This window comes from Lagenorhynchus albirostris, chromosome 4 (assembly GCF_949774975.1).
Source record: "Lagenorhynchus albirostris chromosome 4, mLagAlb1.1, whole genome shotgun sequence".
Lineage (NCBI taxonomy): Eukaryota > Metazoa > Chordata > Mammalia > Artiodactyla > Delphinidae > Lagenorhynchus > Lagenorhynchus albirostris.
This window is the reverse complement of record NC_083098.1, coordinates 122,330,955-122,345,543: the sequence shown is the minus strand read 5'-3', so window position 1 is coordinate 122,345,543 and position 14,589 is coordinate 122,330,955. Positions and strand designations below refer to the sequence as shown.

Here is a 14,589-nt window from a genome sequence, read left to right as displayed (position 1 = left end):
GTATAATAATGCTTACATGGAATGAAACCAGTGTTACTTAATTGGTGTTTTATACAAACAGAACCGAAAGAAAAAAGTAATCATTCTAAATGTACTATGGTGACAGTAAAAACGCACATATACCATAGAACTAAAGTGATATGAACAGCACTACCTGATACCCAGGATCGAAGGTGACTGGTTCCAACAAAGCTGAGCCTGTATCAGTCATCCTAATGACACGGGTTGTAAAAGCATCTGGTTTCCAGTAAAGACACTAGTCTATGAAAGTAAGGCTTTCAACTGTAAAATCAGGATAAGGCTACAACTATCTTGAAGTCTGAACAAGATATCAGATCAAACAGTAAGATCCCCAGCCCTACTGTAAGACAGGAAGCTCCTCATGCAGCATATGCCTGCTGGCTCCTAGAAAGCTTCATGTGCATAATAGAAAGGTACGTTGCCAGAGATGTAAACGGGAGAACTTCAGTGAAGTTTCTACTGTGCCGTGACTTCCAAACCTCAGGAATGGTGTGATCCATCAAGCTTTTCATAATGCTTGGTGCCATCCGTTTAATAATATGTTCCAATATAAAAACAGGCATGATTGTAATAGTAACTACATTCCCAGCTGTTGACAGTATGTCTGCGATTTGAGAGCCCTTCAGTCCAATGACATTCTGTCAGTTGACCTCACAGATGTTGTGTTCCATGAGAAGACCGTTTCTAGCTGCAGAACTATGGATGTGATTTTTCCATTTTTAAAGACAAAGCCAACATGTCCAGTACTGTCCTTATGCATGGTAATTGTCCGTTCAAAGGGCCTGTCACGAATGGTCATAGTAATCTTCTCTCCAAAAGCCTGCTTGAGCACCTTGTGTGCTCAGTTGGAGCTCCAGCTAGCACAGTTCTCCCCGTTGATCTGGAGCACCTGGTCCCCGAATCGCAGACCAACCAGCGAGGATGGAGAATTTGCCTGGACTAGCTGAACAAATATACCATTATCTATGGATTTAAGCCTGAGTCCAATTTTTCCATCTTGATCCTTACACAAAATGACTTCCCGAATTCCTTGCTTAATTTCTGCTCTGTGGATTCCAGTATCATTACCAGTTACAGGAGCCACCATATAGTTCATACTGGAAGCTCTTGCTACCAACTGCCCCTGACTTGGTGCTCCAGGGACCATGGCCATATTTGCACGTATTTCTTCTTCATTTAAACTCAGGCCCATGTACTGAGAGAGCTCCGGATACAGTTTAGGATAGAGATTTCCATCTTGAGAGATGGGAGCAGAAGCTTCAGATAGAATTGCTGGATTGGCAGGGTTTGCAGAAAAGGCAGTTTGAGCTTGCTGTTACATCTCCAGGCAGCTAGCTTTCTGCTCAGGACATAAAAAGTCTTCTAATGGAAATACCCATATAATTTGCTTCTCCTTAAAGAGGTCAGCCTGATGTAGACTGTAGCCCTCTTTATCTTCCAATCCAACATTTGCCAGTATCAACTGCTGCTTTCAAAATAAAAAAAACTCTGCTCAAAGTCTACTATGGTTAATTTAAAGTTCAATTCCATAAAAACTGAATCACCTTGTCTACCCTCAGGTCTTCAAGAGATGGGTACAGAGACATTTTTGCAGGATTTTCCTCCCAATCAAATCCACACATAATTGGCTGCTCTGTGGAAATGGAGATGGGCCCTCTAATTATCTGCTCTTCTGCCAGGTGGCAAGATGCTGAGCTCTGTCAGCAGAGGAAACTGGAGGCACACGAGGCCTCAGGGACCCACGCGCTGCAGCCCCCACCGGTCACTGGCTCAGACTTCTGAGACCCAGGGAGAGGAGGACGGTGCGCGCCCGAGGACCGCCCGTGCCACACGTCCCAGCCTTCCGCCCGCGCCTTCCCTTCACGCCTTCCGTCTCCTAGAGAGATTCTTTGGGTGGGCCTGACCTAATCACATGAGCCCTTTAAAAGCAGGGATCAAAGAGAAAGTCAGAGACTCAAAGCATGAGAAGATTCATTGCACTGTTTCTGGCTTCTAAATGGATGAGGCCACATGACAAGGAATGCAGGCTGCCTCCAGAGCTGAGAGCAACTCTTAGTCCAGCCAACATCTTGCTATCAACTCTGTGATACCCTGAGCATGAACTCAGCCAGGTTGTGCTGGACTTCTGACCTGCAGAACTGAGTACTAACACATGAGTGTTGTTTTAAGCCACTGAATTTGTAATTTGCTGTGTATCAATAGAAAACTAACAGACCTTCATTAAAAGTTATACTGATGACATCTTTAGAGTAATGTGATTGAATGCCACTTTGTTTTTTAAATCTTGGTTTAACAATCTGTCATACAGAGATTAGAAAATCTTGTTGAGTTTAGTTTATTTTGATCCTTGGGTCTAATCACTACAGTTAATAAAGAGATCTCAAAAGATATATAAATCTTGGCTAAACTTACTAAATAATGATACTTGGAGTTTTATTCCTAGTCACCCATTATACAAAGACTTGCTGAAATTCAAGAAGCAAATTTTATACGTCCTAAGGTTTGTTAATCAGTTATTATGGAAACTAATCAGAAGATATTATATTTTTGTATTTGTAATAAATGTGTTCAAAATTAACTAAAATTATTTGCTTATAATATTTTAAAACAGGTTATAAAATTCTCTTGCCAAGTTTTTCACTTTTAAGAATGTGAAATCTGTAACCTATTTTCAGCAGCAAAATCATATGACATGAAGTATTTCCTAGTATACATATCCATTTGCTATTTTTGGTACTTTCACTTGAAAAGCATTTGCTTACTCGATTTTTTGTTTAACTTAACCTTCCTTTTGAAAAGAAAGATTGATTTTTTTTAATTGAAAATAACTTCATGAAGTATACCCCTGCCAGCCAGTGATCATCACAGAAAAAGAAAAGCTATTTGGAACTCATCTTTTCTGTAAAATAAATTTGGAACTCACCTTAGCTTCTTTGCCATGAAATAATCAGTGAACATCTATAAATACCAAAAGTTCTGATAATCTACATCTTAGTATGAAATACTATACTATTTTACTCTTTAAGAAAATGAATTCATAAATCCTTTTAATTGGGCACATGTAAACGGTAATGTGTCCAACAAGGACAAAAGCAAATACACGAAAAGAACACTCCATGAGGACATGAATAGTCTTTTCAATAAATGGTACTGGGTTTACTAGATGGCCCCATGGAAAAAAATGAAGTGTAACCATACATAAACATTAATTCCAAGTAGACATAAATGTGAAAGGAAACCATAAATCTTTTAGATGATAACATGAGAGATTATCTTCACCATCATGAGGGTGGGCAAAACTTTCGTAAGCAGACACACAAAAAAGTATTAATCATAAAAGAAAAGATTGATAAATTGGACTTGACTAATATTGATAACTTCTGTTTATCAAAGATGCCAATAAGAATATGGAAAAGACAAGCCATGGAGTGGGAGAAGGTATTCATAATACATTTTTCTGGAAAAGGACTGACAAAGGACTCGTATAAAAAATACATAAAGATTAAAAATCAATAACAAAAATAGATAATTCAATTTAAAACTGGGCAAAAGATTTAAAAGGTGCTTCACAAAAGATGATTCCCCAATGACTAATAAGTATGTGAAAAGATGATCCATCTCCCTGGTAATCAAGGAAATGCAAATTAAAATCACAGTTATATTATTGCATATCCAGAATGGCTAAAATTAAAGAAAATAATAATGAATATTGGTGAGTTATATGAAGCAACTGGAACAGTCATGACCTGCCAGCAGGAGTGTAAATTGGAACAATCACCTTGGAAAACAATATGCACTTATTCTATAACACAGTTATCCCATTTCTAGATATATACTCGCCAGAAGTGTGTACATATGTTCCTCAAAAGACATGTACGTAAGTGTTTAGAGCAGCATCACTCCCAAAACCCCAAACTGAAAACATCATAAATTTCCATTAGCATTATAATAAATGAATAAATTGTGACATATTTACACAATGGAATAATATGCAGTCACTAAAATGAACAAAGTACTTAGAACAACTTGGAAGAAATCTCACAAAACATAATGTTGAGAAAAAAACTTTGACACAAAAATGAGCATGGACTGTGTGATTCCATTTATATAAAGTTCAAAAGCAGGCAAAACAAAGCTATGTTGATGGAAGTCAGGAGAGTCTTTACCTTTGGGGGAGGTGGATGATAAGCAGGCAGGCACCTGAGGAGGCTTTTGAGCTGCTATGATATTCTGTTATATAGATCTAGCTGCATTCATTTCGTAAAAATTCACATATCATAGCAGTACACTTATGATTTGTGCACTTTAAGTATATTTTGACAAAGAGTTACTTAAAAAAAGAAGAAGAACACCACAGTAATCATCCACTGTCCCCTCAATACCCCAAATACTATATATATCAGAAAACCATTTGGACTAAATGAGGATTCCAGGTTCAGTTGGGTATGAAAGGTCAAGAAAGCTTAAGTCCTTTCTGTTGGGTATGAAAGGTCAAGAGAGCTTAACTCCTTTCTATCTTACATCGAAATATATATGTATATAAAATATAAGAATGTTTTCTTTCACAAAGTTGCTTTGTACCCTCCCTGGGAATGGCACACTCCACTGTGTGGACCTTTGGTACATACAGCGTAAGGGAGCTGTGGAATTGAGCATGCATACCACACTGGTACAGGGTGAAGGGTGGGGTGAGGGGCAGTCTTCTCACTAAATTCATCCCTCAGTTCTTGTTATTCCAAGTGCTTCTCTCTAATCCATCTCCTTCAGGGGTGTTACATCAAAAACAGAGGTCTACATTTTAGTGACTCAACAATTGTATCACGCTTACTGAGCACAGTTTTATAACAAGAGGAAGTAACATATTATTATAGGTTGTTCTTTATGTATTATTTATTATAAATGCATAACTTCTATTAAATATTTGCATTTAATTGAATCTGTCTTTCTACTCTACCTTAAATTTCTGAATCACTAATGACCTGCTCTGAAGACTGGGAACTCGGTAATATGTATCACAAGGACTGTAGTTCAGCTTTCATTATGGACTTTTAAGGCTTTGATGACTGGCCTGAGGACCAAATTCTCATTTGCAACTTTGTTTGTAAGGAAAATATGTTCCACATTTCACTGACCCACAAATGAACTTTTCAGAAGAAAAATAATTTGTAAATTAGGGATTCCTTGTGTAACTGAATTGTAGAAAATTTAAATATCAATAACAAAAATGTGTTTTTTGCGATTTAAATATACTTAAAATATATTTTAAATATATCACATTTAAAAATAAAATATATTTCTAAAATAGCACAGGAATGGCATAAGTAGGGCCTATCTTCTGAGATTAAGGTAAATTAATTAATAGACCAATTTGGAATGGAGATGATGAAGAGTCAGGAACAGAATGGTAGACTAAAGTTGACAATTTTTCTCAATTCAAGGATAATATAAATTCAATACAAGATTACAAGCAAATCATTATTGTTAAAGTTGGAGAATAGTTTTAGACTCAGTGAAATACCAAAATGAATGAAAAGCATCCTTTTTAAAGTAGCAGGTAGAGATTCAAGCCAGGCAGGTAACGTTCTTCCTTCTTAATATTTTATTTTATATAATACAGTAGGATTCTTTCACATTTAAAATCTCCTCAATTTCTTTATTGAAAATAATTTAATGTAGTTGTTTAAAGCAAAGTTTTTGAAATCAGACTTTTATTCAAATCTTAATTTTGCTACTTTCTAGTGGTTGACTTTTGACAAATTCTTTACCCCACTGGGTGTCAGTCTTCCCACCTGTGAATTGAATCGCCCCCATGGCCATTGTCAGGAATAAATGACACAGCCCATTTAAAGCACTTGGCATGATATCTGGTATATGGGAAATGTTCAATAAATAGTGTTCTCTGTAAATCTTTATATTTAGTGTGGGTTTAATATTTTCACTTTTGTTTATCATAAGGGGAGAACAAAAGGTTAACCTTGGATCATATGTTCTACTAATTGATATATAAATTATTGTATTCAGCTCTAGGAAAATAAGAATCCTCCATACAAACACAATGAAAATCATAATTTCATTCAGAAAATTGGTGGAAGTAAATGTCTTATTCAATAAACAGAAGTTTCTGTAAGACCAAGGTAACTCAATTATGTCTTCCATGCAGATGACATAGCTAAATGCACTTTGGAAAAATCAGCTTTACCATTTTTTTAAAAGAAGTTATTACACTAGTTATGAGGTGATAGCTCACAGGGGAGCCATTGATGTTGCTTCTTTTGCTTTTGTTGCTCTCTCTGAAATACATGATATACACCTTAAAATCTGCACTGTTAATAGATTTCAAAGAAAAAATGGGGAGGAAAAGGGAAGCATTTGTGCTTTAGTTCAGCATGTGGATGAGAACTGAGGGAAAACAGAAGTGAAAAGGACAGAGATGAGATACAGGGACAACCGTGTCCTGTAATTTTAAAAAGCCAGATGACAACTGGTAGAGAGTAAGTTCAGGTTTTCAAACAGTGCCAGGAGTCATGGTTTTAACTTTAAAAACGCTGATTGTACTCTTGGGACTAAGGGTTTACTTCACATCTGAGTATCCTTGTATATCTATTGTCCTGGGCCATCCAGCTCTCCTTGCCAGATGTTAATTCTACACCCTCTTCCAAGCTTCCTCTGGTTACTGAAACCACCCAACATCACACCTCTCCATGCTCTCTCTACTTTAGTCATCAGGAGAGTCCTGGATTGCCTGATACTCATTGGAAAACAAAATAATTCCATGGGTTATTTTGTTTTGATTTTCAAAATTAGAAGAGTGTAAAGGCTCCTGAGGTGAAGTAAGCAATAGAAAAGAATGAAAACAAATGTGTGAGGTTGGCATGGGATGACAGAATATGATATACTGAGCGTGATTTCTTTATCCTTGTACTAGTCATGTGTGGTTGCAAGGAGAAGCTTTTTCAAACGTGCTAGAAGATTTCTTTTTTACCTGTGTGATGTTATTGAAGCTGAGATGTTTGTTTCCAAAACGATTTTTAATGAAGTCAACCTAAGAAGAACAATTTCTCATAATCAGATTAACACTCCATCATCTTTCTTAAAATAGTTCAGAACCACTTAAAATGGCTGGATCAGTGACTGACTGAGTATTGGAAATTTTGCTGAGCTCATCATTACACTTACAACAAAAGGTTTATTGTGGCATCAAATAGGGTAGTGAATACCTGTTTTCTCGTCTGCTCTCCACCTACCTCCTTTCAGTTTTTTTTTTTCCATCAAATTGTCATTTGGCAAAAATAAACATTTTCCTTAATTTGAAGCCAACTCTTCAAGTACAGTCATTTTGAAAAATTCAACAGTATTATTATTTACTAACTAGTTATGCTCCATACACATACTTCTATCATATGCCAATCTGCAGGTTGCAGGACAGTGCGGGGATGCTCCTCAGTGTTTACACATGAAAATGATTCTCTATCTAACCTCTTGCAACTGCAAAATACCACTTCCATCTAGAATGACTCTACTGATGCTGCTTAGTTAAAGTGGAGATCAGGAAAGTGAATTCAGAGTGTGCTATGAGTTAGCAAAAATTTCTCAAATATCTAGGCAAAGTAATGATATAATTAGAGGAAACCATACAGCATTCTTGATTCCAGTTGAAATCTTATACAGCTCTGCTTAGATTAACTCCTGATAAAGATGAGATGGAAAGGATATAGGCATTTCTTTCATAATTGTAACTTTCCAAGATTTTTCTAAGAGCATTTTCCTGTGGGTCTCAAAAGAATTTGTGAAATATATTCATTCACTAGATATACAAGTACATGTCTATTCCTGTGTGGTAAATAATGGCATATTTGTCATCTTTAGGAAACAATGAAATTTCATTGGGTTACTCAAAATAATGTTAAATTTATGTCCATCTGATTCAATAGATGTCTACGTTTACATTGCAGGAGCACAGTGATATCTGTGTAAAGTGAGGCCTAAAATAAGTCATTGTGTATAACATGTTGGGATGCTTGCTTCTTTGGGCAGAGGATGAGTTACATATTTTATCCGTAAGTATAGACTTGTTCCTAGTTAGTGCTAAATTGCTTTCGAAATCTTTTCCTGAAGATACATTATAGGCAATTCTAAGATAAACATATATATGCAAGCATGAATGAAAGACACACAGACAATTACTTATGTTTGGTCTGCAGCTAAACAAGTATTGGCAATTGCATTGGACTATTTAGGGAAAAGATTCATATCAGGAACCAGAGACGGCTCATTTCTCTCTGCACTGATTTCAGTGGTTGCTATGGGAGAAGGGCTTGCTCATAACTTTAACAGGCAATTCAGGTAATTCATTCTACATGTTAAAGTTTTTTTAAACCTCCATCCTCAATCTATTTAAATCTATTTTCTAACCCTATCTCCAGAAAGAACCCTTCATTTAAAAAGGGTCATGTTTCCATCTTCTTGGCCCTTTCTGACATACTTGATTATTTGTACAGAGGACCAGCAACTTGATATTTCTTTCTTAAATTTCTCTTCCTTTTCAGTAGCAAAGAAATCTGGGATATCTCCACAATTATTTTACGATGTTTCCTTTAAGGAAAGAATTGGTATCCCTTTTCTACAAATATTACTCAGTAGAACTTTGGAGAGACATTCAAGGTAGTTCTAACATCAGGTTCTTTCAAGTTTAAAAGAAACATATTTACCTTTAATTGCCCTCAGTTGAATTTTTAGAGCTGACTATCTGACTTTCTGGAAATTTTCAGGTAAAATACTATACATGTTCCCAATAGGGGGAACAATTTCTGACTTGAAGGTTTAATTTGGTTTATGCACTATTAACTTACAAAGCAGCATATTCATTTATGTAAGGTGTTTTTTTTTTCTTTTAAATAAGGAGTTAGAAATGCTAGTGAGCTGATAATTTCAGGATCAAAAATTTTTCATTTTTATTTTCTTAAGTAGAGATTCTTAACCTCCATAATTTTTGGAGGTTGATTTTAACATTTTTGATACAGGTTTCTCGTACAAGTCACAGAGTTCTTTCCATAGAAAAATCTTAAAAGTTAATATTTATTTTAATATTTTGAAGATATCATGCATTAAGGGAATTATTTTAATACATATATATTTAATTTTATTATATATTTTAATTGTAGTATTTCTGAGTTATTTACTGTGTACTGTTTCTTTTGACTTCCCAAATAGCAAACATCTGACAATGTCATCTACATTATTGCTATTTAATTCCTGCTCTGTATCTCACTGTCTACTCAACATTTCTTCTTGGATACTTAATAAGCATCTTAAATCTGATAATCTCAAATCTGAACTCTTTGATCCCCAGTTCTACCCCTCAAGCCCCATCCTCCTTTTCTATTTCGGTGAAAGACTACTTCTTCCTTCCAGTTTTTAGGCAAAAAATCTCAGACTCAGAGTCATCCTTAACTTTCTCTGTCTCTCATATCCCACATTTAATCTATCAGTATATCCTGTCAACTCACCCTTCAAAATTTATTCAAAATTTTACCACTTCTCACCATCTCCACTGCTACAACTACCCACCAGGAACAAATCACCATTTTCCCTTACCTAGACTTGCAAGTCTCCTCAGTGGTCTTTTTACTTTCATCTTTGTATAACTATAGTTTCTTCTCAACACAGCAACTATAGTAATCCTTTTAAGAAATAGTAGATCTCTGAGCTGTGACAGGGCGAGAGAGAGTCATGGACATATACACACTAACAAACGTAGTAAGGTAGATAACTAGTGGGAAGCAGCCGCATGGCACAGGGATATTGGCTCGGTGCTTTGTGACAGCCTGGAGGGGTGGGATAGGGAGGGTGGGAGGGAGGGAGACGTAAGAGGGAAGAGATATGAGAACATATGTATATGTATAACTGATTCACTTTGTTATAAAGCAGAAACTAACACACCATTGTAAAGCAATTATACCCCAATAAAGATGTTAAAAAAAAAAAAAAGAAATAGTAGATCTCGTCACTGTCCTGTGCAAAACCATCCAATGTTTATCATTTCACGTACAGTAAAAGCCAAGGTCCCTGCAAAGGCCTGCATGTTCCTCCTGGATCTGCCCACCCGCCCCACCGCTGGGAACTCGCCTTCCATTCTGACCCTCACCAACTCCACTCCTGCCACGTTGAACTCCTCACTGCTTCTCCAACAGGCCAAGTATGCTTTATCTCAGGATCTTTGCATTTCCTCTTCTCTCTGTCTGTAATGTTCCACCCTAAATATCCACTGGCTCACTTTGTCACTTCCTTTGGTTTCTTATCAAATGTCATCTTGCCAGAGAAGTCTACCATGACCACCCTATATAAAATAGCTCTCCCTTACCACCATCACCAATCTCTAACCCCTTATCTTGCTTTATTTTTCTTTGGATTGCACTTATTACCATCTGAACTGTTGAGTATTTCTTACAATTTGTTTTGTTTGTCTACCTCCATTATATTATAAACTCCATGAAAAAGGGATTTTGTTTACTTTGTATGCCAGTACCTGGCACCTAGGCTCTCGACAAACATTAATTGAAAGGGTGTATGAATGAACTGCACAGTGCTCTGCTCAGTAAACACCACCTGGGCATTACAACACATGTTCTGGGTTGAAATGGTCATGTAAAAAGGATTGACCAGGCTTCCCTGGTGGCGCAGTGGTTGAGAGTCCGCCTGCCGATGCAGGGGACACGGGTTCATACCCCGGTCCGGGAAGATCCCACATGCCGTGGAGCGGCTGGGCCCGTGAGCCACGGCCACTGCACCTGCGCATCCGGAGACTGTGCTCCACAACGGGAGAGGTCACAACAGTGAGAGGCCCGCGTACCGCAAAAAAAAAAAAAAAAAAAAAAAAGTATTGACCACAGCCTAGTCTGTCTTTAGAATAACCCCATTTTCACAGAATATTTATGTGAAACTTGGGTACATGTGGAATCATCAAACTCTTGGCTAAATAGGTCTTACTTTAACTACTAAAACAAAAAAAACCTGTGCTGATCATTATTGCACTAAAAATTTTCTTTATGTTCCCTATCATCATCACCCTCTACCAATATTTACGGTTCACCTCCTGTGTTGCAATCTTTGCTTGTCAGATTATTACTTGAGTATCTTGTACTTTGTCTTTAGAGAAGTGAAAATTGGAAGATTAAAAGATAAAAAAAAATGGATACATAATACAGGTAATGATCAGAATTACTGTCACTGTAATTTTATTGGTTCAGAACAGACTCTGAAATATTTCTGGGGAGCTGTGTCACCTACCAGCATATCATTCCTTATGCTTTCATTAGTCCTCCACCTCAATAATTTACTTTGTTCATTTCTCATTAATATCCAGGTGGTAGGATTATAGTTAAGAAATATGTTGAACATTTGATTATTAATCAACCTGATGACAATGTCAGGCCGCATAATATAATGAACCCATGAAAGAACACTCTGGTTCATTTTTAATAGTAAAAGCACTGTTTTATTACTGTTTTTATTTTTTTCTTGGCTTCTGCTGGGAGTATGTTCTAGTTTCTAGTCACCTCACACTTAATCCTTTTTAATCCCTTGGCAGTTTGACCACTCAAATATTTCATCTTACGATAATAATCCAAAATTCAGAGATTTACATGAAGACTCACAAAAGAACAGTATTTTTTCTGTTTTTCATTTCCCAGGTTGTCCAAATTAGGTAAAGTGGTTTCTGTACTTAACACTGTACTCACAAGTGCCCGGTGTCCACTCAACCTAAAAAAAGCTATGCTTGAAAGAGGGGTCCACCATAATAATACTAAAGGTCAAATAACGAGCCTAAAAATCTGTTAGCAATAGCCATGTCAGTTATTTACAATAAAGCAACTAATAGGCCTATTTAATTGTCTCTTTGTATTTTGCCTCAAAACTCCACTTTCAACATTTTGTTTAAATATCTTACCTAGGAATGAATTTATATTAACTATAATAATTTTTAGGTTTCTATAAACTTTAGGTTTCTATAAAATTTCTTTATTAAAAAATGCATACATGAGAGAATATGCCATCACGAGCAAAATATTCCACTGCCTGGAGTAAGACTTTCCTTACTTGGTAAGCAAATATATAATATCTACTTTTTGTTGTAAGAATTTCAAACACACTAGGAGAGCTTTAATTCCCAAACACAGAGGACTATTTCATTTACTACATTTATTACCTATGTGATTATGAAATAACATTGGAATTTGACATGTTCAAGAATAGGCACCCTTCTTTAGGTATAATTATTTTTTTTTCCCAGAAGAGTCTAATTGGGTCTATAATTATTCATTTACAAATGAGATTTTTTTTTGTCCATCTACAAAGGATTTGTCAATATCTGGCAATATTTTACACTGCACTACATTCTTACTGGTATTTATGTAAGCTAGAAACGAATATATCTATGATGTACTTTAGAGTCTAAAGTTGCTTGAAGAAGAGATTGGAATACTTTTTAAATGACCGAGTGCTTTCTAATATTGCAAACTAGAAATAGTTTTCTACACTTAAGCTTCCCTCAGATCATCAAATGCTGACAACTTTTATTCCTCTGGCTCAGCTATGCCTCAGTTCACCAAAGGATTAATGACTATTTTTTTAAAATGTTCTTCTGAGATCAGTCTAGGCTGGAGAAAAATATTTTACTAAACCTTCTTTGCCTTTGTAAGTAGTCTGAGGCTGCTACAGAACATATACCTGGGAGTTGGGACATTTGATTCACATCAGCAAGCCCTTTGGGATGAATTTTAAACAAGTCAGGACCTTGAGCTACAGGTCAAAGCCATTACTTTTCACATTTTGTAGGTGAAAAACAACTTGTTTTTTATTTTTAAAATGGTGTTTTGAGACACAGGTAGAACTTGGAATTAAATAAGATTGTGTTTGTGGCCACTTGTGAAGCTCAGACGTAGTTGTAGAAGCTTGAGAATGATGTGAAGGAAAGAGAACCAACTGAACATTTCAATTTCTGTGAGAAGCAGTGTGATGTGAAAAATCGAGAGCTCTGAAGGCAGACAAGGGAGTGTCTAACCTTGAACATTTAGTAGCTTAGCACCTTCCTTATCTTGGACAAGCCACATATTATCACCACCATAAGACTACTATCACTACTAGAACAGCTACACTTCCAATAACTTGCCCAATCACAGAGATTTTTTAAAAATAACTTCCCTATGTCTCAGGGTTTTTGCTGCTTTTTATTGTTTTTCCAACTGAAAACCTACCTTTTGTGTTGTTGTAAGAATTATAATTTTTATAAAGATGTTGGCATTTAGTAGGGTGTCAAAAAATTAGTACTCTTCTACTGTTAATGGTTGGTATTTGGACACATAAATAGTTCTTAAATCTAAACTTACTGAACTTAGCCCAAATTCATTGTAATAATGGCAGACAGCAAGAATTTTTTTTCACAATCTTAAAATTTTCTGAACTATAAGCAGCTCCCCTAGAGTTTAAGGCTACTTCTGATTATAATCCAGTTTCCTAAAGATTGTCAAATGGAGCCATGTGTACATACTTGACTGGCAATATCTATTTGTTGAAAAGAATTTATTGACTCCACACATACACATAAAAATGCTGAAGACTTTTGATACCTATTTTTTTACTTAAGTATAGTTGACCTACAAGATTATATTAGTTTCAGGTGTACAACACAGTAATTTGATATTTTTATAGATTATACTCCATACAAAGTTATTATAAAATATTGAAGATATTCCCTGTGCTATACATTACTTTCTTGTAACTTATTTATTTTATACATAGTAGTTTGTACCTCTTAATTCCCTTCACTGTTTTGCCTCTCTCACCCTTCCTTCTGGTAACCACTAGTTGGTTCTCCGTATCTATGAGTCTGTTTCTGTTTTTTATAATTGTTCATTTGTTTTATTTTTTAGATCCCACATGTAAGTGAAAATACACAGTATACTCTGTCTGACTTATTTCACTTAGCATTATGCCCTCCAGGTCCATCCATGTGGTCACAAATGGCAAAGTTTCATTCTTTTTCATAACTGAATAATATTCCATTGTAAATCTTGGTGAGGATATTGAGAAAAGGGAACCCTTGTGCACTGTTGCTAGGAATATAAATTAGTGCAGTCATTATGGAAAAAGCATGGGTTCCTCAAAAAATCTGATCTTTTTTTTTTGGCTGCATCGGGTCTTCGTTACACTTGGGCTTTCTCTAGCTGCAGTGAGTGGGGTCTACTCTTCATTGTGGTGTGCAGGCTTCTAGTTGCCATGGCTTCTCTTGTTGCAGAGCACGGGCTCTAGGCGCGCAGGCTTCAGTTGTTGTGGCTCGTGGGCTCTAGAGCACAGGCTCAGTAGTTGTGGCGCAGGGGCTTAGTTGCTCCTCGGCATGTGGGATCTTCCCGGACCAGAGCTTGAACCCGTGTCCCCTGCACTACCAGGCGGATTCTTAACCACTCTGCCACCAGGGAAGCCCTGATATCTATTATTTTAATGAACATATGACATTTGTAAAATTGCACCTGAAACTTTGATTTGTTAAATCTCCTATAAAAATGGAACAAG

At 36.3% G+C, this 14,589-nt stretch overlaps 1 pseudogene; it reads right to left on the bottom strand.

The window, feature by feature from the left end:
* Window positions 1-259: 259 nt before the first annotated feature.
* LOC132519130 (syntenin-1-like) lies at window positions 260-10,153 on the bottom strand (annotated as a pseudogene).
* Window positions 10,154-14,589: the final 4,436 nt, after the last annotated feature.